General features: G+C 39.1%; 4 non-coding genes across 4 annotated transcripts; all 4 read left to right on the top strand.

The window, feature by feature from the left end:
* Window positions 1-10,779: 10,779 nt before the first annotated feature.
* Window positions 10,780-10,851, top strand: trnaq-cug (transfer RNA glutamine (anticodon CUG)). The gene has a single exon. It is a non-coding gene; the product is annotated as a tRNA-Gln (tRNA).
* Window positions 10,852-12,063: 1,212 nt separating this feature from the next.
* trnaq-cug (transfer RNA glutamine (anticodon CUG)) lies at window positions 12,064-12,135 on the top strand. The gene has a single exon. It is a non-coding gene; the product is annotated as a tRNA-Gln (tRNA).
* A 1,219-nt stretch (window positions 12,136-13,354) lies between these two features.
* Window positions 13,355-13,426, top strand: trnaq-cug (transfer RNA glutamine (anticodon CUG)). The gene has a single exon. It is a non-coding gene; the product is annotated as a tRNA-Gln (tRNA).
* Window positions 13,427-14,645: 1,219 nt separating this feature from the next.
* Window positions 14,646-14,717, top strand: trnaq-uug (transfer RNA glutamine (anticodon UUG)). Its single transcript has one exon. It is a non-coding gene; the product is annotated as a tRNA-Gln (tRNA).
* Window positions 14,718-18,589: the final 3,872 nt, after the last annotated feature.

Below are 18,589 nucleotides of genomic sequence, written 5' to 3'. Positions count from 1 at the left end.
AACGTAAAAACAGTAATGTCTCATTTGTTTATAATAAAGGAATGTAAAAGTTTATGAAATATTCTTAAAAGAGGACAATTTGATGAGAAGCTTGGTCTTGAACGGACCCTGAAACTCAGGACTGAACCAGGAATATTTTTTACATGTAACAACACATACATACATTAATATACTTCAAATATAACTTATTTTAATGGGGCTCTTCTCACAGCTTTTTTTGATGCCATCCCACGAATGGTATAATTTTCCTATACTACGTGCAATATAATTGTGAAAATTCAAATATACTTGAATTTGACATCATCCCACATATGGTATATTTTCCATCCCACGTGCAGTATATTTGTCATAGTTCAAATATATTTGAATTTGACACCATCCCACTTATGGTATATTTACAAACCAATGAAATTTAATTGAATGGGGATTTTCATTCCATCTGGAATATTTTTTGACAGACCAAGGTAATTGAATTTAATTGGGATTTTCATCCCATCTGCAATATATTTGATCATTAAAATTATTTATTATGACTCACCAAGTATCTATTTCTGTCTTTGTCTAAGGCCATACTGCTGGTTACTGCAAGTCTTTAAGAAGTTGGGCACCGTCTTCCATCAGTTCATCTCACCAATACCTTTTTCTGTCTTTGTCTAAGGCCATACTGCTGGTTACTGCTAGTCTTTAAGATGTAACTTTAGTAAGGGTGGGGGGGTCGGGGGGCAGATTTAAACATTGGTGGTGTTAGTTTCAACATATCTCCCACAAATTCAGAGAACTGCTGCTCACATTTCAAATATATTTCATTCAAGAATATATAGGGGTTTTGGACAGTAGAATTTCACAACTCTTAAGACAGATATGGGGTCAGGGAGAGATGTGGTTCAAGGAAAATTGGTATTAAAGCATAGAAATCCTATTTTGCAAAAATAAATTTTATATATTATTTATATTATATTATTAATATTATATTTGACAGTGTATTTGACAAACCAATTAAATTTACTTGTATTGGGATTTTCATCCCATCTGCAATATATTTGTCAGTTTATTTCACAAACCAATGACATTTACTGAATTGGGATTTTCATCCCATCAGCAATAAACTTGAACATTAACATGATTTATGACTCACCAAGAATCTATTTCTGTCTTTGTTGAAGGCCATACTGCTGGTTACTGCTGGTCTTTAAGATGTAACTTTAGTAAGAGGGACCCAGATTTAGGCAGTGGTTTTCGATTGGGATTACATTTCAATTGGGATCCCACATGCAATATATTTGGCATCATTAATTATATTTGAATTTGACATCGTTCCACATGCAATATATTTGACATTGTTAAAATATACTGGAATTTGACACCATCTCACATGCAGTATAATTGACAAATAAAATAGACTTTGATTGGGATCCCACATGCAATATATTTGACATAATTCAAATATATTTGAAGTGGGAGTGTCAGAAAGTATAAGTGCACATGTTGTGGGTCGGCATATGCCCACCTTTTAACCTAGAGACTTCAAACCTTGGGTAGTGGCCACCTAGGTGATCAGAAACAACAAAAATCAGGCACTTGCATTTTTGAACTCAGGGGGCGCTACTGAGCCAATGGATGAGATTTGGGGACAATCAGGCCTTCCCTGACCTTTTTTGACCGGTGTCCATTTGGTGCCCATTCATATATACTTAGAGTTTGATCCATGAGATGGGCAGACAGACGTGGACAGGACAGCTGGACGAACCTCCCCTTAGAGGTGGGATGGGATGTAGTGTACCAATGAAGGACCATCCCACTGGAAGCATATATGACACCATTCAACATGCCTGATTTGGGATTATAACTTTCTCTGTGCTCAGACTGCTTTCAGAGAGTTAAGTCTGTATGTGAAACTAGGGTCTCAGGTGGGGTGATGGGCAAGAAAGTGCAAGAGTGCCCCTAGTGAGTCCCAAAACCTCTATATTGATCATGTTAATCAAGTCAGCGAAGGAAAGTGAGACATGTCTGGCTGATCATGCAACCTAGCACGCTTTGGGATCCAAAAAGAGCTAGCCATCCATTCACACATATATGTGTCAATTGCCAATATATGGGGCCCAATCCCAAAAATTGTATACCGGTACTTACTATGAGTAAGTCTATCAGTAAGTCAAAAAGGATAGGCTCAGAAGTGTTAATTTTTATAAAGTAGTTTTATAAAGTTTATTCCATGCGAAGAGAACTAGCTAGCCTAACCTGGGATAACAAATAGTGGACATTGTCACAGATGGGGGAAAGGATAGAAATGTGAAAGGTCAGTTTGTTCAGAAACATCCTGTTTCTTCCCTTCATCTAGAGGTATTTCAAAAAAGATCTCAAGCACACTTCACTGGCAAAGTAACAATGTTTTCACCTGAAGGCGAACTTGAACTCTAGATCCTCAGATGAAAATGCCAAAGATCTACCAACTCAGATATCCTAAGTACTTCAGCAAGGATTAAGGATATGGAAAATAAGTCTCAAGCTTTGATAAGGTGTCTGTGTGCCAATCTTCTCAGGACACACAAAGGCCCATACGTCTGTGAAAGCGTCATATGCGTTTCACATGAAAGTAATTTTCTTTCCATGTGTTGTGATGGAAAATATTATTTGATCATGTATTATCATGTGATTCATATGTAATGATTCATATATAATCATGTTAATCCTTTCCATCATATAATCCTCTATGAATGGTTTAGTCTGCAAACTCTGTCTCTGTATATTGTGTGAACAAATGACTGTGGTAATGTTGCTTTATGACCTGCATGTGTTGTGACCTGCAGGGGTCGTAAAGAGGGAATAGGCTTTTGTTTTCTTGCAAATGGTGTCTGTCCTTTGAAGCGTCCTGGCATATGCAGGAATGTTCATCACCAAATGGAGCAGGGAGTACGTAAACAAGATCACAGAGCACCCCCTCCCCGTGGAGGGGGTTGAAGTTTAGATATAAGGAGTAGAGTCAGTCTACCCCTTTAGAGCTTTCGCTTTCGAGCATTAGCTCTCACACAGCTGTTTTGTGTGTCCTATTTTCTTTATTAAATTGCTGTCTTAATCATGTCTGACTTGCTGTTTGTTCAAAATTCCACCACAGAAATTGGCATTGTCAGCAGGATCAGCGAGAGGCGCCATGCAGAGCAGCGGTGACTGAACTTTGAGGATGCTCCTCAGAGAGAATTTCTCGACTGAGCTGGAGAAAGAGGGAAACCTACAAGAATACGGGAAAGTACCTAACCAGGGAGTGACGTCCTGCTTGACTCCGGTGGTGTGCTCTGCTTGATCTAAAGGACTGAAAGTAAGTGGTGGAAAAAGTAAACTAATTTTTAGAAAGGTTCAAATATAGAAATCCACCAGAGTTTACCTAAGGGCGTGCCTGAGTAGAGAAAGCAGCGTAGTAGAGGAATACTAGCACTCAAAAAGGAGTCTGGGACTCCAGAGTCTGGGACTCCAATAGCCTAAAAGAGTTAGGCACACTGTGTAGATGTACAAGTGTAAGAGAAAATAGGCCCGGGCTGACAGGACGCCTTACATAGAGAAAGAAGGAAACTCTGTTAACCAGCATGAATTACTGGAGTGGAACTAAATTAAAGCAACTTTAGAGACGTGATTAACAGAAGAAGAAATAAAAAGGGGAGAGTGTCACCCATATCCATATTATTCATATTATTTGGTCATTATAATCACATTTCTGCAATCACCCTTACCAAAAAAAAAAAAAAAAATGGGTAAAGGGCAAAGTAAGGAATATGAATTTAGCAAAGACAAGTTTTCTAGTAGCCTGTTCTTCCAAATGAGTAAAGACTATGGGGAACATGTAAATAAACATGTCCCGTTCTGGATTAAATACTATGGGTTTAATGCATCGGGGACCTTGAGTGTTGCATATTTGCTTAAATTGATTGAAAGAGTAAAGGAGGCTGAAAAGAAAGCGCAGAAATATTTTGACAAGAATAGTGAAGATATGCTGGAAAAGGCAAAAATGTGGTTAGAGGAGGATGAAAAAAGACAGAAGCAGCAGGTAGGGTATAGAAAAGGTAATAATGAAGTGTCTCAGTGTGTTTCCTTAGCTGATCCTGACCTCGATGCTAACCCGCCAAGAGCCACCCAGCTGATTCAACAGCCACAAGCGCTAACAAATCCACCTCCATATCCTGAGCCAGGGACGTCATCGCTAATATCAAAGCCGTCTCCATATGACGAACCAAGACGACAACTGGAGGCAATAACCTCACCAGTGGCTCATCGCACTCGAAGTCAAACCACTATAAAGCCATCTGTAGAGCTTGAGGCAGGCTGTGCCCCGCAGTTCCCGATGGTGGAGGTGTCTGGACCAGATGGAGTAATTATGGTTCACCGCCACTGGACCACAGACGACATCATGAAAGCGACCATCGGCCTGAGCAAACCAGGCGATATCGGCGGACGACGCTTTGGACAAGAACTTATGGCATTTTTGCAGTCCTGCAGACCAACTCAGGCTGAATTGAGACGATTGCTGATGATTCGACTTGGACCGCAGTATAACCGCATTGACAGAGACTGGGTGGATGTAGATGTTCACCTCCATCTGCCTGAGTGGAATGCACTGCCCCAAGGCCAGCTTGACTCAAATGGCCCATACAGAGAGATGATAAGAGGACTCATCGAAAGGGTGGAAGCAGCATACCTGACAACTATTAACACTGATATGATAGCGGCATGCAAACAAAGGGATGACGAGCCCGTGGCTGATTTCCTTGTCCCTTTGACACGCGTCCATACTGATCATTGTGGAATTGATGCACCAGCACAACGTGCAGCGGGACCCGGAGAAGTGGGGGCATGGGAAGCTCATCTGAGAAATAGCTTCCTTATGAATATGAGAAAGGACATTAGCGACCTCATCAGAAAGAACTGCATCGGTTATAGTCGAGCTCCTTTGTCAACTATCGAAGAACACGCCAAGCATCATGAAACTATTCTGGGTAAAAAGGATGCTAGACGGGAGTGCCAGCACGCCGACATCACCCACCAGGCGATGCTGACAATGCTCCAAACAGTAGGAGACAGGAAGAGGTCACGAACGTGGCAGAGGACGCGGCCCGGACGAGGGAGAGGAAGAGGTCGAGGAAAAGAGTTTGGAGGAAGGGAATGCTATAATTGTGGAACATTCTGACACTTTGCAAGAGACTGTCCTGAAGAAGAAGGGGAAGATAGTGACAACATGGCTGTGGAAGTTAAAAAAGATTGATGGGCAGAGGAGAGGCAGGGCAGCGACGGGCCACTGAAGGAAGACGACAAAAGGGAAGTAACAAATTTAAATTACCAATTACTACAGCAGATTAGTAAAGGGTCAAGAGGCCTCCCTGAAGTAATTGTGAATGTAGTGGGAAAAAATGTTAAGTTTTTGGTTGACAGTGGTGCCACCCACTCGGTGTTGAGAGAAGGTTTAACAGAATGTAGAATGAGACCAGGGTATTTGATAACAGTAATTGGAGTGGGAGGCCATCCTATCGATGAAAGGCCTCTCCAATGTAGTTTAGGAAATAGCCAATTTAAACATAGTTTTTTGGTGTCAGAAACGTGTCCAATTAATTTGTTAGCTAGAGACCTGATGTGTACACTTTGATGCACAATTAGCAGCAACCCAGAGGGGTTATTTGTCACGTGGGAAACACCCACACAGGGAGTCCAGTTAGAAGTGGGGGTCCCTTTGTATGTTTATGAATTGCAGTGCACTGCTGGGGAAGTACTAACACATTTTATGACTGAAGTTACTAACACGCTACCTGGTGAGCTGATTATTAAACAAAGTGACTCTATTGACAGTACGATGAAGGTCCCTGCGGGACCAGACGTTGATTTAAAGCAGAAATTTGACTTAGGGGGCAGCGACAGTTTGATTATCACAGCTATAGCATGGGACTGCGAGTGGGCTGCAGGAGTGGTGCAGCTCTCAGCTAAACAAAAACCTTTATATTCGGTCTCGCATGCAGCGCCTCATGTGTCACTGGCTAGCACACATGCCGACGCAGACTGGCAGAGAGTAGGATTATGGAACAAACGTGTGTTGAGCGCAACTGACTGGGTAAAAGAACCCCAGTGTAAAATTATGTACAGCCCGAGCATAAAAACGTGGAAAATGCCAGCCCCGTATAGGTTAAACTGCAAAAGGGGGGTTGAGCTTGTGAGTCCAAATATGACAATTATGGCAGCCTCTGTTAACCTCTCAGAGGAAGAGGAGGAGGAACTGAAAACAATTCCTGCAGGGTTATGGGCACAGGGAAAAAATGATGTGGGCTTAATAAAAGGATGCAAGCCTGTCCACATCACCCCAAAATCTGATTATAGAAAACACCAGCACCAATACCCTCTGAAACCAGAGGCAGCAGAGGGTATTAGGCTGGTGTTCCAATCATTAAAGCAAGCAGGAGTAATCGTGCTGTGCCCAGACTCACCGGTACGTACTCCAATCTTCCCAGTTAAGAAACCAGGGAAAGATGAATGGAGATTTGTGCAGAATTTGCAGGCTGTCAACTTCGCAGTACACCCTAGAGCCCCAGAAGTTCCAAATCCGCACACCATTCTCTCTCAGATCCCACCAGACAGCAAGTGGTTCAGTGTAGTTGATTTGGCCAATGCTTTTTTCAGTGTACCTGTGCACAAGGATAGCCAATTTTGGTTTGCTTTCACTTTTGAAGGAAAGCCATACACATTCACGAGGTTGTGTCAGGGGTATTGTGAATCACCAACTATTTACAATGCCGCCCTACACCAAAGCCTAGAGGCTTTAGAGCTTCCTGGAGGAACAGCTCTGTTGCAATATGTTGATGATCTTTTAATTTGTGGAAAAACACAAGAAGCGTGTAAACAAGCCACGGTGGCACTGTTACTGTGACTCGAAGAAAGTTTCTCTATCCAAGCAAAACTTTCTGTTTTAACTGTGCAAAAATAGAGAGGTTTCCTTGACTGCAATCGAACCCAGGGCATGACGGTGAAAGCACGGAATCCTAGCCACTAGGCCATCGGGAACCAATCCATGTATCCTTCTTGTCACCAATATTTTTCAGTGTCTGCACTCCTATTAAACTGATGACATTTGGATGCATACTGGACTTGGTATGCATGAAAGGAAGCAGGCCATAAAGCGAGTTATTCATCTTTCTTTTTGTTCTACAAAATAGATGAAGTTAACAAGAATGAAGACTCTTTTTTTACCATCTGGTATCACACAAGAAAAGTGGGAATGCTAGTGTCACTAACACATGGAAAGAGCTGTTAATGTAATGTTTCATACACGCAGGGAGAAAACGTCAGGCAGAACTAAAGGGGTTAGGTGCTCTTGTCATGATAGCTCCAGAGTTTCAAGATAATGGGAATGGTATTCCATTGTAAATATGCTCACACACATATATTTATGAACACATATATATTTGTAAAACTCTACAGAGTTTTAAGAGGAAAAGAAAAGCATTCATCAGATGCAAAGTGACTGGATCTCATATGAGACTTGGCATGCTATGACACCACACTGCCAAAGGAGTTATCTGACAGATGTTATAGCATTCCCCTTTTGTCTCCTTCACTATTACAAAGCTCTTCACCTATCATGTCAGTTAAAATGTCCTGGATTGGGGAGGATGACCAAACCAGTCCATGTGGGCCTTTGTGCATCTTGAGAAGATTGACACACAGATACCTTATCAAAGTTTGAGACTTGGTTTCCGTGTCCTGAATCCTTCCTGAATGGCTAGGATGCTTTGTTTGTAACCTGGATAGCATAGAAGGTAGAGCATCAGACTTTTCATCGGAGGGTATAGGGTTAAATTCCCTGTATCCGTGAAAGCATTGTTACTTTGTCATTGCTTGTGAACTTTCATTGAATACGTCAAGAAGCAGGACCTTGTAAACTAACTGATCTTTCACATTACTATCCTTTCCCCCATCTGTGACAATATGCATTGGCCATTGTCCCAGGTTAATCTAGCTAGTTCTCTTGGCATGGAGTAAATGTTAAGGTCATGCTTACTTTATATAATCAACACTTCTGAGCCTTTCCTCTTCAACATACCAAGAACATTTTCATTGCAAGTTCATTACACCTTGTGTACATGTTGTATTGTGGTGAGCAATTTCAATATAGGCTGAGAGAATGAGCAGACTTGTTCTAGTCACAGAATCCATTTACGTTTAAACAACAGAAGCTTGTCAGTGGAGGATGTACTTGCTCATACCTTTTCTGTTCATTTCCTTTTGTACACACTACAGACTGTGCCATAGAAATGCTTGTCTGAAACTTGAACATGCGCACTTGTTTATGTGTGCCGCCTGTTAGCTAATGCATCAGGGAAGTAATTTTGGAACAAACCTTCGAGACAATTGTTTTTTCGGCAAGTGTCTGTATTCAGGAAAGGACATGTGCATGTTCAAGTCCTTACCCTCTACTTCATTCTCTGCACTTGACTGAGAAAAACCTGACACTGTGTGATGCCATTGCTTAATTGAGAGCCAAAGCAACAACAATTTTGGTTATCAAAGACTCACTCCACCCTGACCACAGCCTCTTCACTCAGAAGCCATGAGAAAACAACCATCGCAGCATGTGAGTAAAAATCAATCCTTTAAGGGGTTGTATATTCCACATGCAGTTCGAAATCTCAATGCGTTCCACATGATAGTAATTTTCTTTCCATATGTGCACATTGCACATTTAATATTCCTGTATTTCAGCCAAACATTTCTCTCTCTACATAACAACATTTTAGAAATTTTTCTACAAAAGCACTGAATGTTATTCTAACCATTTATGTCCTTTCTCCATTCATGTACAAAAATTGCAGTATGCATCTAAATGTCCTTAAAAGAGATACCTGTTGGTAACTGAACATCTACAACTCGTAAAATGCGATGTTTCTTCTTTGAGACAAATGAACTTGACAATTCAAATATGCACAACTGGCCATGTTTCTAGCCAACATACGGGTGTTTGGACCTATGGAACTCCTGGCCTGCTACTTTCAGCAGTTCAGTTGCTAAAACAGAGGACTGTAGAAGTTAAAATTGTCATCCATAAGCTGTTGGTTCAAATCTGACTTGAAGGAAGTTTGTCTTTCCAAGCAAAAATTTCCATTTTAACTGTGCAAAAATAGAGAGCTTTCCCTGACAGCAATCTAACCCAGGGCATGGCGGTGAAAGCACGGAATCCTAGCCACTAGGCCATCGGGAACGAAGCCATGCATCCTTCTTGTCACCAACATTTTTCAGTGTCTGCACTCCTATTATACTGATGACTTTTGGATGCATACCTGACTTGGTATGCATGAAAGGAAGCAGGCCATAAAGCGAGTTATTCATCTTTCTTTTTGTTCTACAAAATAGATGAAGTTTGCAAGAGTCAAGACTCTTTTTTTACCATCTGGGATCACTCAAGAAAAGTGGGAATGCTAGTGTCACTAACAAATGGAAAGAGCTGTTAATGTAATGTTTCATACACGCAGGGAGAAAACGTCAGGCAGAACTAAAGGGGTTAGGTGCTCTTGCCATGATAGCTCCAGAGTTTCAAGACAATGGGAATGGTAGTCCATTGTAAAGAAGCTCACACACATATATTTATAAACACATATATATTTGTAAAACTCTACAGAGTTTTGAGAGGAGAAGAAAAGCATTCATTAGATGCAAAGTGACTGGATCTCACATGAGACTTGGCAGGGAGCAAGCCATGGATCTGTCGTGTCACCAACATTTTCAGGACTCTGAAATCAGCTATATAGAAAAATAAAGATGGGTTTTTTTGAGGTTTCCACAGTATAATGCTTAGTAAGCACTTTTCAATTTATATTGTCAGAGGTCATGAGTTTTCTTGCTACAACTTATTGTAAATCGCAAAAATGTCTGTCACTTGACCAAATTACAAACATGAGACAAAGCAGTTGTTGCCACAATTAGGTCAATGCCTTGCCAATATGTGTGCTGATGAGGCTGGACAAGGTAAAGTTATATAAAAGGAACTCAAAAAACAAAAAAAAGACAGGAGATGTGATATATAGAAAGCACTCTGCCCTCTTTATCTAGCAAGACAAAACATTTTTGGACTTGTTCTATGATGGAAGTGAAAGCACTGTGGACTCTGAATCCAGTGAAACACAAGACAAAAAGGTTTGATTTGTTGTTTGCAGATTGTGATTGTAAGCAGGCTTGACACTGAATCTGGCAAAATTGAAGACACAAAAGATATTTTAAACATTTGTATAATATATTTGCAAGTACTACGGACACTGAATCCAGCGATACAGAAGACACAAAACATATTTTTGTTGTTTTCCTTGATGTAACAGTAAAGACATGTGGTTGTGATTACAGCAATACAAGATGAGTAAAAGCATTTTTTTGTTGTTGTTTCTGTAGTGTAATAGTTAGGAATCCGCACCTTGTCTTTGGTGATCCCAGTCCAACTCTTGGTGGAACCTATTGAATGCTTGTTGTTCCTTTCAGCTAGCATGTACTTTCTTGTAAAAAGTTTTTTTAATGGCTGCAGCCTGTATTGATGGATCAGATTCGATTAACCTTTTGTGAGGAATTCTTAAATGCCTGTGATTTTGGCAAAGTAAATGCTGATTATCGTAGCATAGTTGGCATTAAGCTAACGAGAATTCACGGAAGATAAATGATTCAACATCAATATACAAGACATCACACTTCATTTTGGTTCCTTCCATTAGGTAATGGGATAAGCACTTGATTCTGAATCCAGCAATACAGGGCACCCAGGCGCTTGGTTAAGGTTCCATGGTGTAATGGTTAGCACTCTGGACTCTGAATCCAGTCATCTGAGTTCGACTCTCAGTGGAACATGTTGAAGTGCCTGTTACCTTGTTTCAGAGACAAAGTAAAACTGAGCCTATTAATTTCATAATAGAAAAGTCTGAAGTCACCAGTACAAACATATTGTATTGTTGGTTATGGAGTAAAGGTAAGCATTGGGGACTCTGAAATCAGCTATATAGAAGAAGGGTTGTTTTGAAGATTCCACAGTGTAATGCTTAGTAAGCACTTTTCATTTTATATTGTCAGACGTCATGCCCCCGTGGCACCTTTCTAAACCTGGCTGACATTTTGAGAATATATGGGTTTTCTTGCTACAACTTATTGTAAATCTCAAAAATGTCTGTCACTTGACCAGATTACAAACATGAGACAAAGCAGTTGTTGCCAAAATTAGGTCAATGCCTTGCCAATCTGTGTGCTGATGACACTGGACAAGGTACAGTTATATAAAAGGAACTCATGTCTTACAAAAAAAAGACAGGAGATGTGATATATAAAGAAAGCACTCTGCCCTCTTTATCTAGCAATACAGAAGACAAAACATTTTTGGACTTGTTCTATGGTGGAATTGAAAGCACTGTGGACTCTGAATCCAGTGAAACACAAGACAAAAAGGTTCGATTTGTTGTTTGCAGATTTTAATTGTAAGCAGGCTTGACACTGAATCTGGGAAAATTGAAGACACAAAAGATATTTTAAACATTTGTATAATATATTTGCAAGTACTACAGACACTGAATCCAGCGATACAGAAGACACAAAACATATTTTTGTTGTTTTGCTTGATGTAACAGTATACACATGTGGTTGTGATTACAGCAATACAAGATGAGTAAAAGCATTTTTTTGTTGTTGTTTCTATAGTGTAATAGTTAGGAATCTGCACCTTGTCTTTGGTGATCCCAGTTCAACTCTTGGTGGAACCTATTGAATGCTTGTTGTTCCTTTCAGCTAGCATGTACTTTCTTGTAACAAGTTTTTTTAATGGCTGCAGCCTGTATTGATGGCTCAGATTCGATTAACCTTTTGTGAGGAATTCTTAAATGCCTGTGATTTTGGCAAAGTAAATGCTGATTATCGTAGCATAGTTGGCATTAAGCTAACGAGAATTCACGGAAGATAAATGATTCACCATCAATATACAAGACATCACACTTCATTTTGGTTCCTTCCATTAGGTAATGGGATAAGCACTTGATTCTGAATCCAGCAATACAGGACACCCAGGAACTTGGTTAAGGTTCCATGGTGTAATGGTTAGCACTCTGGACTCTGAATCCAGTCATCTGAGTTCGACTCTCAGTGGAACCTGTTGAAGTGCTTGTTACCTTGTTTCAGAGACAAAATAAAACTGAGCTTGTTAATTTCATAATGGAAAAGTCTGGGTTCTGAAGTCACCAGTACAAACAGATTGTATTGTTGGTTATGGAGTAAAGGTAAGTATTGTGGACTCTGAAATCAGCTATATAGAAGAAGGGTTGTTTTGAAGTTTCCACAGTGTAATGCTTAGTAAGCACTTTTCATTTTATATTGTCAGACGTCATGCCTCCGTGGCACCTTTCTAAACCTGGCTGACATTTTGAGATTATATGGGTTTTCTTGCTACAATTTATTGTAAATCTCAAAAATGCCTGTCACTTGACCAGATTACAAACATGAGACAAAGCAGTTGTTGCCAAAATTAGGTCAATGCCTTGCCAATCTGTGTGCTGATGACACTGGACAAGGTAAAGTTATATAAAAGGAACTCATGTCTTACAAAAAAAAGACAGGAGATGTGATATATAAAGAAAGCACTCTGCCCTCTTTATCTAGCAATACAGAAGACAAAACATTTTTGGACTTGTTCTATGGTGGAAATGAAAGCACTGTGGACTCTGAATCCAGTGAAACACAAGACAAAAAGGTTCGATTTGTTGTTTGCAGATTTTAATTGTAAGCAGGCTTGACACTGAATCTGGGAAAATTGAAGACACAAAAGATATTTTAAACATTTGTATAATATATTTGCAAGTACTACAGACACTGAATCCAGCGATACAGAAGACACAAAACATATTTTTGTTGTTTTGCTTGATGTAACAGTATACACATGTGGTTGTGATTACAGCAATACAAGATGAGTAAAAGCATTTTTTTGTTGTTGTTTCTGTAGTGTAATAGTTAGGAATCTGCACCTTGTCTTTGGTGATCCCAGTTCAACTCTTGGTGGAACCTATTGAATTCTTGTTGTTCCTTTCAGCTAGCATGTACTTTCTTGTAACAAGTTTTTTTAATGGCTGCAGCCTGTATTGATGGCTCAGATTCGATTAACCTTTTGTGAGGAATTCTTAAATGCCTGTGATTTTGGCAAAGTAAATGCTGATTATCGTAGCATAGTTGGCATTAAGCTAACGAGAATTCACGGAAGATAAATGATTCACCATCAATATACAAGACATCACACTTCATTTTGGTTCCTTCCATTAGGTAATGGGATAAGCACTTGATTCTGAATCCAGCAATACAGGACACCCAGGAACTTGGTTAAGGTTCCATGGTGTAATGGTTAGCACTCTGGACTTTGAATCCAGTCATCTGAGTTTGACTCTCAGTGGAACCTGTTGAAGTGCTTGTTACCTTGTTTCAGAGACAAAATAAAACTGAGCCTGTTAATTTCATAATGGAAAAGTCTGGGTTCTGAAGTCACCAGTAGAAACAGATTGTATTGTTGGTTATGGAGTAAAGGTAAGCATTGTGGACTCTGAAATCAGATATATAGAAGAAGGGTTGTTTTGAAGATTCCACAGTGTAATGCTTAGTAAGCACTTTTCATTTTATATTGTCCGACGTCATGCCTCCGTGGCACCTTTCGAAACCTGGCTGACATTTTGAGATTATATGGGTTTTCTTGCTACAATTTATTGTAAATCTCAAAAATGCCTGTCACTTGACCAGATTACAAACATGAGACAAAGCAGTTGTTGCCAAAATTAGGTCAATGCCTTGCCAATCTGTGTGCTGATGACACTGGACAAGGTAAAGTTATATAAAAGGAACTCATGTCTTACAAAAAAAAGACAGGAGATGTGATATATAAAGAAAGCACTCTGCCCTCTTTATCTAGCAATACAGAAGACAAAACATTTTTGGACTTGTTCTATGGTGGAAATGAAAGCACTGTGGACTCTGAATCCAGTGAAACACAAGACAAAAAGGTTCGATTTGTTGTTTGCAGATTTTAATTGTAAGCAGGCTTGACACTGAATCTGGGAAAATTGAAGACACAAAAGATATTTTAAACATTTGTATAATATATTTGCAAGTACTACAGACACTGAATCCAGCGATACAGAAGACACAAAACATATTTTTGTTGTTTTGCTTGATGTAACAGTATACACATGTGGTTGTGATTACAGCAATACAAGATGAGTAAAAGCATTTTTTTGTTGTTGTTTCTGTAGTGTAATAGTTAGGAATCTGCACCTTGTCTTTGGTGATCCCAGTTCAACTCTTGGTGGAACCTATTGAATTCTTGTTGTTCCTTTCAGCTAGCATGTACTTTCTTGTAACAAGTTTTTTTAATGGCTGCAGCCTGTATTGATGGCTCAGATTCGATTAACCTTTTGTGAGGAATTCTTAAATGCCTGTGATTTTGGCAAAGTAAATGCTGATTATCGTAGCATAGTTGGCATTAAGCTAACGAGAATTCACGGAAGATAAATGATTCACCATCAATATACAAGACATCACACTTCATTTTGGTTCCTTCCATTAGGTAATGGGATAAGCACTTGATTCTGAATCCAGCAATACAGGACACCCAGGAACTTGGTTAAGGTTCCATGGTGTAATGGTTAGCACTATGGACTTTGAATCCAGTCATCTGAGTTTGACTCTCAGTGGAACCTGTTGAAGTGCTTGTTACCTTGTTTCAGAGACAAAATAAAACTGAGCCTGTTAATTTCAAAATGGAAAAGTGAGGATTCTGAAGTCACCAGTACAAACAGATTGTATTGTTGGTTATGGAGTAAAGGTAAGCATTGTGGACTCTGAAATCAGATATATAGAAAAAGGGTTGTTTTGAAGATTCCACAGTGTAATGCTTAGTAAGCACTTTTCATTTTATATTGTCAGACGTCATGCCTCCGTGGCACCTTTCGAAACCTGGCTGACATTTTGAGATTATATGGGTTTTCTTGCTACAATTTATTGTAAATCTCAAAAATGTCTGTCACTTGACCAGATTACAAACATGAGACAAAGCAGTTGTTGCCAAAATTAGGTCAATGCCTTGCCAATCTGTGTGCTGATGACACTGGACAAGGTAAAGTTATATAAAAGGAACTCATGTCTTACAAAAAAAAGACAGGAGATGTGATATATAAAGAAAGCACTCTGCCCTCTTTATCTAGCAATACAGAAGACAAAACATTTTTGGACTTGTTCTATGGTGGAAATGAAAGCACTGTGGACTCTGAATCCAGTGAAACACAAGACAAAAAGGTTCGATTTGTTGTTTGCAGATTTTAATTGTAAGCAGGCTTGACACTGAATCTGGGAAAATTGAAGACACAAAAGATATTTTAAACATTTGTATAATATATTTGCAAGTACTACAGACACTGAATCCAGCGATACAGAAGACACAAAACATATTTTTGTTGTTTTGCTTGATGTAACAGTATACACATGTGGTTGTGATTACAGCAATACAAGATGAGTAAAAGCATTTTTTTGTTGTTGTTTCTGTAGTGTAATAGTTAGGAATCTGCACCTTGTCTTTGGTGATCCCAGTTCAACTCTTGGTGGAACCTTGTGAATGCTTGTTGTTCCTTTCAGCTAGCATGTACTTTCTTGTAACAAGTTTTTTTAATGGCTGCAGCCTGTATTGATGGATCAGATTCGATTAACCTTTTGTGAGGAATTCTTAAATGCCTGTGCTTTTGGCAAAGTAAATGCTGATTATCGTAGCATAGTTGGCATTAAGCTAAAGAGAATTCACGGAAGATAAATGATTCACCATCAATATACAAGACATCACACTTCATTTTGGTTCCTTCCATTAGGTAATGGGATAAGCACTTGATTCTGAATCCAGCAATACAGGACACCCAGGAACTTGGTTAAGGTTCCATGGTGTATTGGTTAGCACTCTGGACTCTGAGTCCACTCATCTGAGTTTGACTTTCAGTGGAAACTGTTGAAGTGCCTGTTACCTTGTTTCAGAGACAAAATAAAACTGAGCCTGTTAATTTCATAATGGAAAAGTCTGGATTCTGAAGTCACCAGTACAAACAGATTGTATTGTTGGTTATGGAGTGAAGATAAGTATTGTGGACTCTGAAATCAGATATATAGAAGAAGGGTTGTTTTGAAGATTCCACAGTGTAATGCTTAGTAAGCACTTTTCATTTTATATTGTCAGACGTCATGCCTCCGTGGCACCTTTCGAAACCTGGCTGACATTTTGAGATTATATGGGTTTTCTTGCTACAATTTATTGTAAATCTCAAAAATGTCTGTCACTTGACCAGATTACAAACATGAGACAAAGCAGTTGTTGCCAAAATTAGGTCAATGCCTTGCCAATCTGTGTGCTGATGACACTGGACAAGGTAAAGTTATATAAAAGGAACTCATGTCTTACAAAAAAAAGACAGGAGATGTGATATATAAAGAAAGCACTCTGCCCTCTTTATCTAGCAATACAGAAGACAAAACATTTTTGGACTTGTTCTATGGTGGAAATGAAAGCACTGTGGACTCTGAATCCAGTGAAACACAAGACAAAAAGGTTCGATTTGTTGTTTGCAGATTTTAATTGTAAGCAGGCTTGACACTGAATCTGGGAAAATTGAAGACACAAAAGATATTTTAAACATTTGTATAATATATTTGCAAGTACTACAGACACTGAATCCAGCGATACAGAAGACACAAAACATATTTTTGTTGTTTTGCTTGATGTAACAGTATACACATGTGGTTGTGATTACAGCAATACAAGATGAGTAAAAGCATTTTTTTGTTGTTGTTTCTGTAGTGTAATAGTTAGGAATCTGCACCTTGTCTTTGGTGATCCCAGTTCAACTCTTGGTGGAACCTTGTGAATGCTTGTTGTTCCTTTCAGCTAGCATGTACTTTCTTGTAACAAGTTTTTTTAATGGCTGCAGCCTGTATTGATGGATCAGATTCGATTAACCTTTTGTGAGGAATTCTTAAATGCCTGTGCTTTTGGCAAAGTAAATGCTGATTATCGTAGCATAGTTGGCATTAAGCTAAAGAGAATTCACGGAAGATAAATGATTCACCATCAATATACAAGACATCACACTTCATTTTGGTTCCTTCCATTAGGTAATGGGATAAGCACTTGATTCTGAATCCAGCAATACAGGACACCCAGGAACTTGGTTAAGGTTCCATGGTGTATTGGTTAGCACTCTGGACTCTGAGTCCACTCATCTGAGTTTGACTTTCAGTGGAAACTGTTGAAGTGCCTGTTACCTTGTTTCAGAGACAAAATAAAACTGAGCCTGTTAATTTCATAATGGAAAAGTCTGGATTCTGAAGTCACCAGTACAAACAGATTGTATTGTTGGTTATGGAGTGAAGATAAGTATTGTGGACTCTGAAATCAGATATATAGAAGAAGGGTTGTTTTGAAGATTCCACAGTGTAATGCTTAGTAAGCACTTTTCATTTTATATTGTCAGACGTCATGCCTCCGTGGCACCTTTCTAAACCTGGCTGACATTTTGAGATTATATGGGTTTTCTTGCTACAATTTATTGTAAATCTCAAAAATGTCTGTCACTTGACCAGATTACAAACATGAGACAAAGCAGTTGTTGCCAAAATTAGGTCAATGCCTTGCCAATCTGTGTGCTGATGACACTGGACAAGGTAAAGTTATATAAAAGGAACTCATGTCTTACAAAAAAAAGACAGGAGATGTGATATATAAAGAAAGCACTCTGCCCTCTTTATCTAGCAATACAGAAGACAAAACATTTTTGGACTTGTTCTATGGTGGAAATGAAAGCACTGTGGACTCTGAATCCAGTGAAACACAAGACAAAAAGGTTCGATTTGTTGTTTGCAGATTTTAATTGTAAGCAGGCTTGACACTGAATCTGGGAAAATTGAAGACACAAAAGATATTTTAAACATTTGTATAATATATTTGCAAGTACTACAGACACTGAATCCAGCGATACAGAAGACACAAAACATATTTTTGTTGTTTTGCTTGATGTAACAGTATACACATGTGGTTGTGATTACAGCAATACAAGATGAGTAAAAGCATTTTTTTGTTGTTGTTTCTGTAGTGTAATAGTTAGGAATCTGCACCTTGTCTTTGGTGATCCCAGTTCAACTCTTGGTGGAACCTTGTGAATGCTTGTTGTTCCTTTCAGCTAGCATGTACTTTCTTGTAACAAGTTTTTTTAATGGCTGCAGCCTGTATTGATGGATCAGATTCGATTAACCTTTTGTGAGGAATTCTTAAATGCCTGTGCTTTTGGCAAAGTAAATGCTGATTATCGTAGCATAGTTGGCATTAAGCTAAAGAGAATTCACGGAAGATAAATGATTCACCATCAATATACAAGACATCACACTTCATTTTGGTTCCTTCCATTAGGTAATGGGATAAGCACTTGATTCTGAATCCAGCAATACAGGACACCCAGGAACTTGGTTAAGGTTCCATGGTGTATTGGTTAGCACTCTGGACTCTGAGTCCACTCATCTGAGTTTGACTTTCAGTGGAAAC

This window comes from Electrophorus electricus, chromosome 5, assembly GCF_041902795.1.
Source record: "Electrophorus electricus isolate QZ-2024a chromosome 5, ASM4190279v1, whole genome shotgun sequence".
In the NCBI taxonomy this organism is placed as follows: domain Eukaryota; kingdom Metazoa; phylum Chordata; class Actinopteri; order Gymnotiformes; family Gymnotidae; genus Electrophorus; species Electrophorus electricus.
The sequence above is the reverse complement of the archived record's forward strand: the minus strand, read 5'-3'. Positions and strand labels throughout refer to the sequence as shown.